Source organism: Cupressus sempervirens, chromosome 4, assembly GCF_028749045.1.
Source record: "Cupressus sempervirens isolate cs-2001-9-10 chromosome 4, ASM2874904v1, whole genome shotgun sequence".
In the NCBI taxonomy this organism is placed as follows: Eukaryota; Viridiplantae; Streptophyta; class Pinopsida; order Cupressales; family Cupressaceae; genus Cupressus; species Cupressus sempervirens.
Genome location: NC_143121.1, coordinates 97714171 through 97726551, shown reverse-complemented (window position 1 = coordinate 97726551; position 12381 = coordinate 97714171).

Below are 12381 nucleotides of genomic sequence, written 5' to 3'. Positions count from 1 at the left end.
TGTTGTTGATGAATTATTGAAGTGTATTTGGGGTATTTGAGATATCACACCCCTATCTTCTTTTTCTATTGCTATGATTTGTACCCTATGTCCTAATGATGATTCTTCCTTAATGATATCACTATTTCCTATACTTCCTAAGTAGGAAAGGGGTTTTCTTTTATGTTCTTCCATTCTAAACATATTAGATAGAAGAATCTTTACAATAATTTGTGACAATATAGTTATCATATCCATAGGGTCATAGATGAGAGGTTTACTTGAATTACCTCTAGTTTATTGTACTTGAATACTAGAATCCTCAATATGTTTGGCAATGTCAAGCCTTAGCTTCCTCTCTTCTACATTTGTCTTGATTATATCTATATTTTGAGTTTGCACCTACTTCTTAGGTTCCCATTTCTTAGCTTTAACATCTTTTATTTTGAAAACCATTTGATCCTCTTTTTTGTTGTCATCATTTATTTTGTGGGTTATATCTTTAATGAATTTGCCTGAATCTTTTCCAAAAATATTATTTACTATTATATTTCTCAGGTTATAAGTACTATGAACTTGAGAAACCATCTCAATAGTTATCTTGTCAATTTCATCCTTAGAAGGTTTTCTCAAATTCATGTGTTCCACCCATGAGGTCATGTTGCATGTTTTTTTATCAACTTTATTTTCATCATCTGAAAAGATATGTTGATGGTAGATCTAATATATCTCATTGGTTGCTCACATCCACTTCAAGTTCTTTAGTATCAGATTCTTCATAGTCACCACAAGAATTAGTCATATTTCAAGCTACATCATCATGAATCTTCTCTTCCTCCCCTTATTTGGGTTGTGTTTTTTGGGTGTAGAAAATGAATAAGAAACAATGTAGTAATCAAGAAAATGGGGAGAATGACTAACAACACACCAAGGCATTTCTTCTATCATATTTATAGAGTTTCTTTGTAATGAATCTATTGTATTCTTCTCATTTGTACCTTTCATAGGGTTACTAGTGAACTTGCTATCTTTCCATTGTGTGTTGTAGGGGTAGTTCTACAATCTATTTTTCCTATTGTAATTGTTGTTGAATTGTGGCTTCTCACTAGCATTAGGCTTATTTGCATTTTTGACTAGAGGTTTTAAGTTCTTTAGTAAATTCAACACTTGATCCATTTTCTTTATCAAGATTTTTAGTTGAGATAGGCTTATCTCCTTCTTTCTTATTACCCCTGAGATTAAACAACTTAGGATAGTCTCTCCTCCCTAGCTTCCTAGATTCTCTCCAGTTGTTTTCAATGTTGACAAATATCTTGAAAGCATCCCTTAATATCTTGGGATCTTTTTCTCTTAGTATATAATACATTTTACTATCAAAATCATTGAAATAGGTAGTCAAGCATACATTCTCACCTAATATCATGAGTTGAAATAGCTTATACATCCCTTTTTGAAATCTAACATTGAAATGAAATGTGGATTCATTGAAATTCTTCTTAATATTATTAAATTCATTTTTTTAAAAACTAGAATTAGTGTCATCTCTATATTGTTCCTTGAAACATTTCTCTAGACCATCCCATGAACCAATGCTATCATCAGGGAGTCACCTAAACCAATCCCTGGCATCTTTTGTAAGTGAATGCACAAATAACTTCATAACAACATCTCCATGTTCAACCTCATAATCATTAAGTATATTAGTAAACTTTCTAACATGTTATTCACCACTAATGGCAAATTTCAAGAGAAGTTTGTGACTTTATCTCTCAACTCGATGGGTATAGGATGACAAAAACTAGGAATACCTATAAAAGATATATTCTTATACCTTTCCATATAAATCAGCCTTTTTTGAGATCATAAAATGTTTGAAGAACTAGGTCCATTAGCTTGGGTTTGTATAGGAGTATTTCCTTTTTGTGTTATAGCTAGTAGGAAGTGTAGACACCTAAATTTGATTACACCACTTTGGTAATCCTATTTAGTTATCTCTAAAGACATCATTAATTAAATTCCTATTTAATTAATCCTTTGCCATCCCCTAGTTGATTAATTTAATTAATCATCTATAGTCCTAATTGATAAATCAAATAACCTATTATTTATCAATTAATCCTATTCTTCTATCTAATTCCAAAATCCGCATTTATTAAATAAATCTATTTGATAAATAAAGCCCTCAAATATAATAACCCCTAAACTATCCTAAACCCCCTTTTTAGCCTAATCCACCCCAACCACCCATACTAACGAAGCTTAGCCACTAACTCACCCACCCTCATGAATGCCATCCACTTGCAAATCTCTAACAAGCTTAGTCTAATCCTAAATCACCTCTAATCCCCCCCTAACCTTGTCACATTCCCTAAGTAAGCTTAAGACTTTCCTAAGCCAGGAAAAGTCAACAATCTCAACTCCCTCCAAAATATCCCAACCACTAAGCTTTGAATGCTCTTACAAAGGCCATAAAGACTCTTACAATTTAATTCATTGTTCTTACAAGCCATTATGAAGGGTCTTTATGAAGATATTATCCCTTGAACCTCCTTTTTTGACTCATCCATCCCCTTGCCTCCATCCACTCACCTTGTGACATGTGTCACTCCCTGGTTGGTGCTAAACAAGCACAATCCATGTGCTCCCCTTTGAGTGCATCCTAGCCCTCCTTAAGATTTCATCTCTCCTTGCATCTTAACCCTCCATCCCTCAAGCCCTTAGCCTATAAATTGAATCCCCTCCCAAGCCATTTCATCACAACTTTTGAGCTAAAGTTATAATTCCATTTTAAGACCAAGTTTTATACCAATCTCATACATCCACACCAAAAATCCCAAAAATCTCCATTGAACCTATTTGAAGCTTGAGAATACATCCCATAATCCTACCAAACTAATCCATTAGACTCATCCATACATCAAGAGAATAATCTTATTGAGAGAGCCATTCCATGGCTCATATTCTCATTTGAGGGTTTCTCTTTTGGTCTCTCTTACATGTTATAGTAATTTTGTTAGTTAATGCTTTGTTCTTTTAATAAATTAGTATTCATTCACTAACATATTTCTCATATACATGAAGTTGTAGTGGAATATGAGGCTAGTATTGATTGGAACATTCCTTGACTAGTTGTTATAGGGCCACATATTGGAATGGAGGACACACCTTGTGAAGTCTAGTTTTTCCCTACTATTAGGCAAGAGGTAGAATTTCAAGAATTGGATTTTCCTTTTCATTTTTGCTTCTTCACCTTCATTTTCAACTTTCTCTAATTCCTTTGTGAGATCTTCTCTTTGTTTTGTGTCCCTTTCCAACTCCAAATCAATCTTAGGCACAATAGGAGGTTCATTGATCTGGATACCAACATTTTGCTTTCCTTTATCAACATTATTAGTAGTGACATCTATCACATTCTCTTCAACTGATTTATAAAGTTGAACTTGAGAAATAATAGGTCCTTCCTTTTCATGTAGAGTCATTTTTGGTCTTGAATCTTAGACCTTATTTCTCCCATATCCCCAAATATATTTGAATGTATGGGTGAAGATTTCTCTTCCAAATTCCTATTTTTTTCTTTAAGGGTCTTCATTCTTATAAGAAAATATTTAATTTCTATAATGGCATTCATGGTGATCAATTCTTTCTCCTCTTCAAAATGTATTCATTTGATATCCTCCTATGCAACTCTTTTCTTAAGTAATTCAATTTCAAATAGTAGGTCATTAGGATCTGTAGAGGTGATTTTTAAATCTATAGGATCACATAAATCTATAAGGTTTCACCCAAAAAATGTAACATGCCTAAGGTTTCTCCTATTTTCTATGGTGTACTTATATCTCCATCATTGATCTACTTCCTTTGACATATCAAGTCTAAAGGAAGTATCTCCTATGGAAGAAATAGTTTTATCTTTGTACACTCTTTCCTTAGGGAAAGGAGTAGTGATAATTTCACCCAAAAGGATGGTATTTGGGGATTCAAAATTCAATGATGAGGATTCTCTTTCTATTATATGTTGATACTGAGAATGAACTAAGATATTGCCTCAAGGTTTTCATGTGTAGCTAGAATCTCCTTTCTTCATAGGTTGGTTATTTCTACCAACTTGAGTTAGTTTTGTATATAAAGGAACCTCTAGATTTACTTTTGAATATGCTATTTTTTTAATCCTTTTATCATCTATTTGAAATAGTTATTTAAAAATATCATCAGCTACGAAAACCTTTGACTAAGTCACTACCCACTAAGGAGAAAAATCTAAATATGATAGAAAATGATAGACTACCAAGAGAATAAAATTTTGACCACTGATATAAAACAAGGGCCCAATACCAAATAATTTTCTTTCATGATATACTTTTGAAAATGAAAAATCTATCACTTGGACAAGCCACTACTCTAACATCTAATCTCTTACAATTTGAGACAAAACCCATATCATGTGCTCCCTAGTAGACTCATCATTTTGTTGGCTCTAAATTTGAAAAGATTTTAACTACCTTTTGCAAATGCAAAGGATACCTAGGGGACAACAAAAAATAATAATGGTTATTCTTAAATAAAACCAATAGGGCTAGTTATTTAGGCTACTTTAGTCTTATTCCCTTTGAACTTTGCAAAATGTAGGTGGGTATACCTATAAATTCATGATTCTTCAGCATATTTATCATTTCTTACAATGAATTTTTTGGTAACATATGAATGCATGTGATTCTTCTATTTTAAGAGATGAAAAAGGGATGCAAGATGGAAAAATCCTCAAACCCCTATGCTCCTTAAAATAAGTGCAGGCTATATTTTGAAGTTCACAACAATGAAATTAAAATATTTTGATTGATTAATTTTATATTATATAGTCTATCTAGGGTTTACTAATTTCAACATATGACTAGTACCTTATCCATTAGTCTTATACTCATACATTTTTGACACATAGAACCATATCTATCTTATCACTTTGTGAAAATGAAAACAATGTTAGAAATAGATAATACTGAGAGGGGATGGTAAATTAGTATTCTAGAAACTTTTTCCCATAACTTGATATTATTAATTACTTTGCAATATGCACATGAAAGAAAAGCAATAATACTAAATACTAAATATAACCATAGATAAAGATAACTCATAATGCCATTATTTGTTTAGGGAAAATTTGGCCAAGAAAAAACACTAGTGAGGATGGTACCCAAAAAATGATCCACTAAACAAAAGAATCATGTTAAGGATATAGACCCTGTAAGGAATTTGTGAATTACATATAGTGTCTCAGTCCTTGTTAAAAGCCTCAACCCTATTAGGAGTTAATTTAACTCTATTAGGATTTTGTATTATAATTAAAACTATATGCAAGATGACCCCACTTCCCTAACATGTAATTATACAATAATGTGCCTTTATACAAAAGGGAAAGATAGAAAAACCTCTTAATCATTGATTGTCTTACTTTGCATAGCCTAATCTAACATCAAAATTTGCATCATAGATCTCTCATATAACTTTGGATCTTTTATAGATAGTTTTCATATATACATAAACTTTTCATTCACAAATTTATCTCATATCACACACACGCACTCTTTACTTCATATAAAGTAACTCTTTATTTATACTATTTCTTTTTAGTCAGCTTGATGCAAACACACGTTACACTGACTTAGGGTAAAAATCTAGGATGCCATCCCTAAACACATAAGTAATTATTTTATGACCAAAATAATTCTTTAAAATTTTATACCTCTTTTCTTGATGTAATTTTTTCTATTGTGCATACTACTTTTACTAGTGTTCAACATGTAAATCTATCTATATTGTTTGTACTAACCTATGCACTTAGGTATTTCATCGTGACACTCTGATATACCTTCCCTTAACTATGCATATTTCAAATTGTTAGAAATTTAAAGGAGTAGCTAAGAGGGGAGGGGTGAATCAATTACCACAAAAAAAAATCCAAGATCCCTTAAAATGTCAATACAATACAAAACTAAAGCTTTATTGAAACTGAATATACTATTTTAACTTAATTAGCACAAGATCACTTGGTCAATATTAAATATGATCTTAAGATTTTACATGTGATTAATCTTAATTAACTTAGTTACAAAAACATAAGGAAAATAATAGGAACACAAGAGACACCAATATTTAACATGGAAACTTGATTTGGGAAAACCACCAATTACAACTACTTACTATTTTTCACTCTTCTAAAGTGAGCCTTGATAGGAGCCAACCCTATCAAAGGTTACAAGACACATTTTTAGGCATGACCCTATTAAAGAATTTAGTTCACCTTGTTAGGAGTGGCCTTGTTAGAGGTCTTTAGACACTTCAATCTAGAAATGCCACCTTGTTGGAGGATTTGGAAAATATTTGTTAGGGAAACTCTATTAGGAGAGCTGATTCATTGCTATAAATATTATAAAGTAAAAATGACTCGAATTGATTGCTAATGCAAATATTTTTGTGATTTCAAATCTCTGCTCTAGCTTGATTACTTGATCCTCCTTGATTAGAATATTCTTTACAATTTGGTTAACTTAGATACTCTATCTTCTTGCAGATATCCTTCTAATTTGATTGCTTAATTCATCTTCTTCTATTCAACATGATCACTTATTCAATCCTTAACTTTTCCTTATACTTATATGAATTACCTTGTCAAGTCAACTTAAATACACTTTTAATCAAACAATAATCTATTGGCATTAAGTTATCATTGCCATTAGTGACAACACTTATCTATATCAGTATAGCTACCAAGCTCATCACTCAGTCTACAATGTATACTGAGCATTTAGTGGTTACCTTGTACATTCATCACTTAAGCAGTTTACACCGAGCCTCAAAATTCACACCGAGAATTCTAGTTTTAACCGAGCAGAGTATAGCTACCAAGTGAATATGCAATCCAGTAGTGTCTACCAAGTTTATAGTGTTCATCTCGCTTCACAGTGTCTACCGAGTGATGGAAGCACAGTGCCTACCAAGTGATGGAAGCATAGTGCCTACCGAGTGATGAAAGCACAATTCCTACCAAGTGATGAAAGCACAGTGCCTACCGAGTGATGGAAGCATAATGTCTACCGAGTGATGCAAGTGTAGTGCTTATTGAGTAATGAAAGTATAACTTTTACCAAGTGAAAGCAAGGTAAATAAAGGATTCAATTTTTACCAAGTGATACTATATCCACAAAGTCTTCAATGGTTACTGAGTTTAGAACTACATCAAGTGATTAGTATGGATTGAGCCTTCACTTCTACTGAGTGCATGACGATGCTGAATAATGTAGTGGACGCTGAGTATCAGAAGGTCACTGAGTTAGTTCAGTGAACCTGAGTTATTTAATATTGGGTCGACTTCATAATGTTTTGTTCACTTGTTTTTTAGCTAACCTTGCAATTATAGTCATTGGGATGGTATATATGTAACATATTATATCATTTACAAGAAGGGAATGTATCAACCAAGACATGTAATGTTTTGAGAAGGGTAAATGCGAATCAGGAGAAGAGCAGAATATTCAACAAGGTCTACAAGGAGCAATAATAATTCATCAGTCACAAGAGGTGATATATACTTCAAGGATCCAATTAGAAAATCAAGTTTGTAAGTAGATCCACTATTTCATCCTAATAGGTGAATCAGTTTTGTAAATCCTTTAATAGGGTAGACTTAATAGTCTTTGTATAAATCTCCTAATAGAGTGCATACTTTAGTGTATGTTTGTAAATCCTCTAACAAGGTGGACCTAGCAGTCCTTTGTGCTCCTAACAGGGAAGATCACCAAAAGTGGTCAATGTAAGCCTTAATTGGCCAACTTCATACTGCAATAATGAAGTTTTGTGGGTATCATCCACACCCCAGTTTTACTTTCTATTTGGAAGGTTTTTGGGTCACCAAATCTCTGTATACATGTGTTATGGATGTTTGATTTCTCAAATAAGTAGTAGATTAGATGACTGAATGGTGAATAGTTAAAATATTGAATTGTTTAAAGTTGTGAAGTTACTGACTCATCCCCTCTTAGTAACCTATCATATCTTGAATATTTCCAACATAATCAACCCTTGAGTTTACTAGAACTAAAAAATAAATCCATCAAATGCAATGTGTTGTCATAGGAAAATCCTTCATTAGCCGACCCAACTTTGTCAATACTAACTTATAGAATACTTTCCTTTGGTAACTAAGTGAGCTTAGTTAATACTTGATTTTGCCAACTTTTTTTTGGGTGATTGAGTGAGCTTGGTTAACATTGGTTTCATGTCAACTTTCCTTTGATAATTGAGTCAACTCTATTAATACTTATTTTCCTTTGATGCCTGAGTGAGCTTAGTAGATACTAACACTAAACTTGGTTATCACTATAACACTTAACACACACTAGAAACTATCTTCAACGTTCAAGTGAGCTCAACTGACACTAACTTTCTCAGTAAGGCTTAACATTTTGTGTAACATCAAAGACAACATATAATTTTTTTCAACAATCTCCCTCTTTGGCATTGATGACAACATAACATGTCATAGTATAATGAAATTTTAAGGAAAAATAAAACCAAGGATAATATCCTCCATTTGATGGTGATTCTCATCCATGAGAACTCCCTCTATTAGCAAGAAATCCCTTTGACTTCACTCTCTCCCTATGTAATGATTCTCTAATTTCTTTGATTGTAGTTTCTTTGTCTAACAAAAAACTCTCCCTCTTTGACATCTCATGACAAGGACAATATTCAATGGACTTTTAATGTACCTAATGTATTGATTCATATGCAATCTACTATGACAATATTGCATCAACCCTAAATGATCTTCAAATGCTTGGTTGGTGCATCACTATACTTTGTTTAGTGAGATTTAGATAGGGGACAATGCCTAACTTATCTCTTAGATGCAAAAATGCATCCTTAGGTAATGGCTTTGTGAATATGTCCGTAAATTCTTCTTTTCTATTCACATAATCCAATCTCACCTCTTTTTCTTGCATGAATTATCTTAGAAAATGGTATTTTGTTGCAATGTTCTTAGTCTTGGTATGCATCATAGGATTCTTATAAATGTTTATTGCACTAGTGTTATCATAGAAGACAACCACTGGATCTTTGATTTCTTCCTTCATACCTAATAACAATTGTTTGAACCAAATAATATTGAAAAAATTGACTATATTTGTAACATATTCTACTTTTTCTATAGAATGAGAGATACAATTCTTCTTTTTACTTGTCCAAGACACTAGCTTCTTTCCAAGAAAGAATGCTCCACCACTAGTGTTTTTCCTATCATCAATACTTCCTGTCCAATCAAGATCAATGAAGGATTTTATTCAAGGTTACCTCCTTTCTTGTACCACAAACCATAATCTTTAGTTCCTTCTAGATACTTCATAATTCTTTTTATTGTCATCATATTATTTTCCTTTGATTTAGTAAAAAATCTTGCCACTATACTAATTTCTAGTGCAATATCAGGTCTTGTGTGTACTATATACTAAAGTTTTCAAATCATTGATCTATATGTAGTTTGATCTACCTCTTTAGAATCATCATTTTTTGAAATATTATGTCTAGTAGACATAGGTGCTCCAATTGGTCTAGAATCCTCCATTCCAAATTTCTTCAATATCTCCTTGATGTATTTTGATTGAGTAATGTAGATGTCATCCTTCTTATGTTGAATTTACAGGCTAACAAAGAATTTGATCCCTCCAAACATTGACATTTCCAATTCCTTAGTCATTTCCTTGGAAAAAATTGTAAAATTCATCATGTCTAGTGAATAATATATCATCTACAAAAATTTTAGCCAGCAATATCTTCTTTTTTGGTCCTTCCTTGGTGTATAGCATGTTGTTGTCATTTTTTCTTTGAAAACCAATCTTTACAAAATAACTTTGCACTCTTTCATGCCAAACTTTGGGGGTTTGTTTAAGACCATATAAAGCTTTGTGTAATCTAAAAACCATATCCCTTTTGCTAGGATCTATGAAACCTTCAAGCTGGTCAATCTAGACTTATTCTTCTATGATTCCATTCAATAAAGTTGATTTGACATCCATCTGATATACTTTGAATCCTTTATGCGTAGCATAAGCAAGAAGTTTTATAACACCTTCTAGTATTGAAATAGGAGAAAAAATTTCTCCATAGTCAATACCTTCTTCTTGAGCATATCATTTTCATACTAGTGTTGCTTTCTTCCTTGATACTTTACCATTTTCATTTAACTTCTTTCTAAATACCTATTTTTTGCCAATTACATTTTTGTCCCTAGGTCTAGGAACAAGAGTCCAACTTTTTTTTCTTTCAATTCATTCAATCTCTTCATTCATAGCCTCAATCCATCTTTCATTTTCTAAAGAATCTTTAATAGTTATAGGTTCAAATTCAGCAAGAAAACATGTACATTTTAGTTTGTTTCTTGTCATTGTGCATTTGACTAATCTCCAATGATTTTATCAGGTGAATGATGCCTTCTGACATATCTATCTAGTATAGGTTCCTTCTTTCTAAAACTGGACTTGATTGACTTGGTTTACCATGCTCAAAATGATCTTATGAATCATGCTCAAGTCCCACTATCTATGACTCATATCCTTTAGTCTGTAACTCAATTTTGACTTGCTAAAAATCAAGTCCTTCTAACTGAGATTCGAGTCCCTTAAACTATGACTTAGGTTGCACTAGCTACAACTTAGGTTGAATTAGAGATTTAGGGGACTTGGGTGTTGGAAGTTGTTGATTTCCAATTGCATTTTCTTGAACTTTAGGTAGAGTACTAGTTTTAGATTAGACAAAGTTTCTATAGATTTGAAGTTTTTTTGTTGCTTTTTTCCTTACTCTTTTCTAAAATCTCATTAATTTATACATGTGCACTTCTGATAACCTTGTGAGTAGTAAGATGCGAACATTTATATGCTTTTCTTTTGTTGGACTATCCTAGGAATATGCCTTCATCACTTTTCACAACAAATTTTCCTTTCCTTGTCTCTTTTAAGAGATAACATTTTCTTCCAAATAATTTGAAATAATAAACATTAGATTCATAGCCATACCATAATTCATAAGTTGTTTTCTCAAAATCTTTCTTTAGCTGAACTCGGTTCAAGGTATGAACTATAATGCTAATTGCTTCCTTCTAGTATTTGATTGCAACATTTTTCTCTATCATTAGTGTCCTTGCACAATCTATAATAGATCTATTTCTTCTTTCTACTATGCCATTCTTTTGAGGTGTACCAAGTGAAGATACTTTCCTTTTGATTTCTCTTTCATTATAGAATTCATTGAATTCATTTGAGATGAATTCTCCTCCTCTATCTTTCTTATTTCATTCTCTACTCTAGCCAGATACCACTTGAATTTTTAAATGCTTCAAATTTATCTTTCAAGTACATCACTATCATAATCTTATAATAATCATCAATAATAAAATAAAGTACTTATCTCCATAATATCTTTCAATGACAATAGGTCCACAAAGGTATGTATGAACCAACTCAAGAACTTCTTCAGAATGATAATTCTTTCTTTTTTGAATCTCGTCTTTCCCATCTTCTCAATTTTACAATTCTCACACATGCCCATATTAATTTTCTTTAGGGTTGGAATGCCTCTCACTCTTCTATTCTTACTTATGTTGACAAAGTTAAAAAAACTCACATGATACAATCTTTTATGCCCTAAAATAATTTCCTCTACTTGAGCAAGGAAACATGAATTTTTAGTTAGATCAAGATAGAATATATTACCTTTTGTTTGATTGTTAGTTCCAACTAGATTTCCTTTACCATCCAGCAGCTTGGCCTTTCCATTCATGAATTCTACCTTGAATCCAATGTGTTTCAATGGTGCCACACTAAGTAGTTTATATTTCATTCCTTCTGCTAGAAATATAAGAAGCATAACTGAGAGGGGAGGGGTGAATCAGTTACCACTAAAATAAATCTTAGATCTCTTAGATGTCAATACAAATGAAAACTCTAATTAAACTATATTTTTTTGTAACTCAACAAACACACATGTACTCAGTTTACATTAGCAAATGTTGTAACTTAGTAAACACTGAAATAACTTAGTGATTTCTTAACATGAAAATATTTGGGATATTATCTGTGATTAATCTTACTTGACTTAGTTGTATACATGTAAATGAAATAGCATGAACACAATTGACACCAAGATTCAACATGGAAACTTAATATCAGATAAACCACCAATTACAACTAGTTACTTATTTCCACTCTTCTAAAGTGAGGCCTATTCGGTGCCAACTTTGTTAAAGGTTACAAAACACATTTTTAGGTGTGACCCTATTAGAGGATTTAATCACCCTATTAGGAGTGGTCTTGTTAGAGGTCTTTAGATAATTCAATCTAGGAATGCCACCTTGTT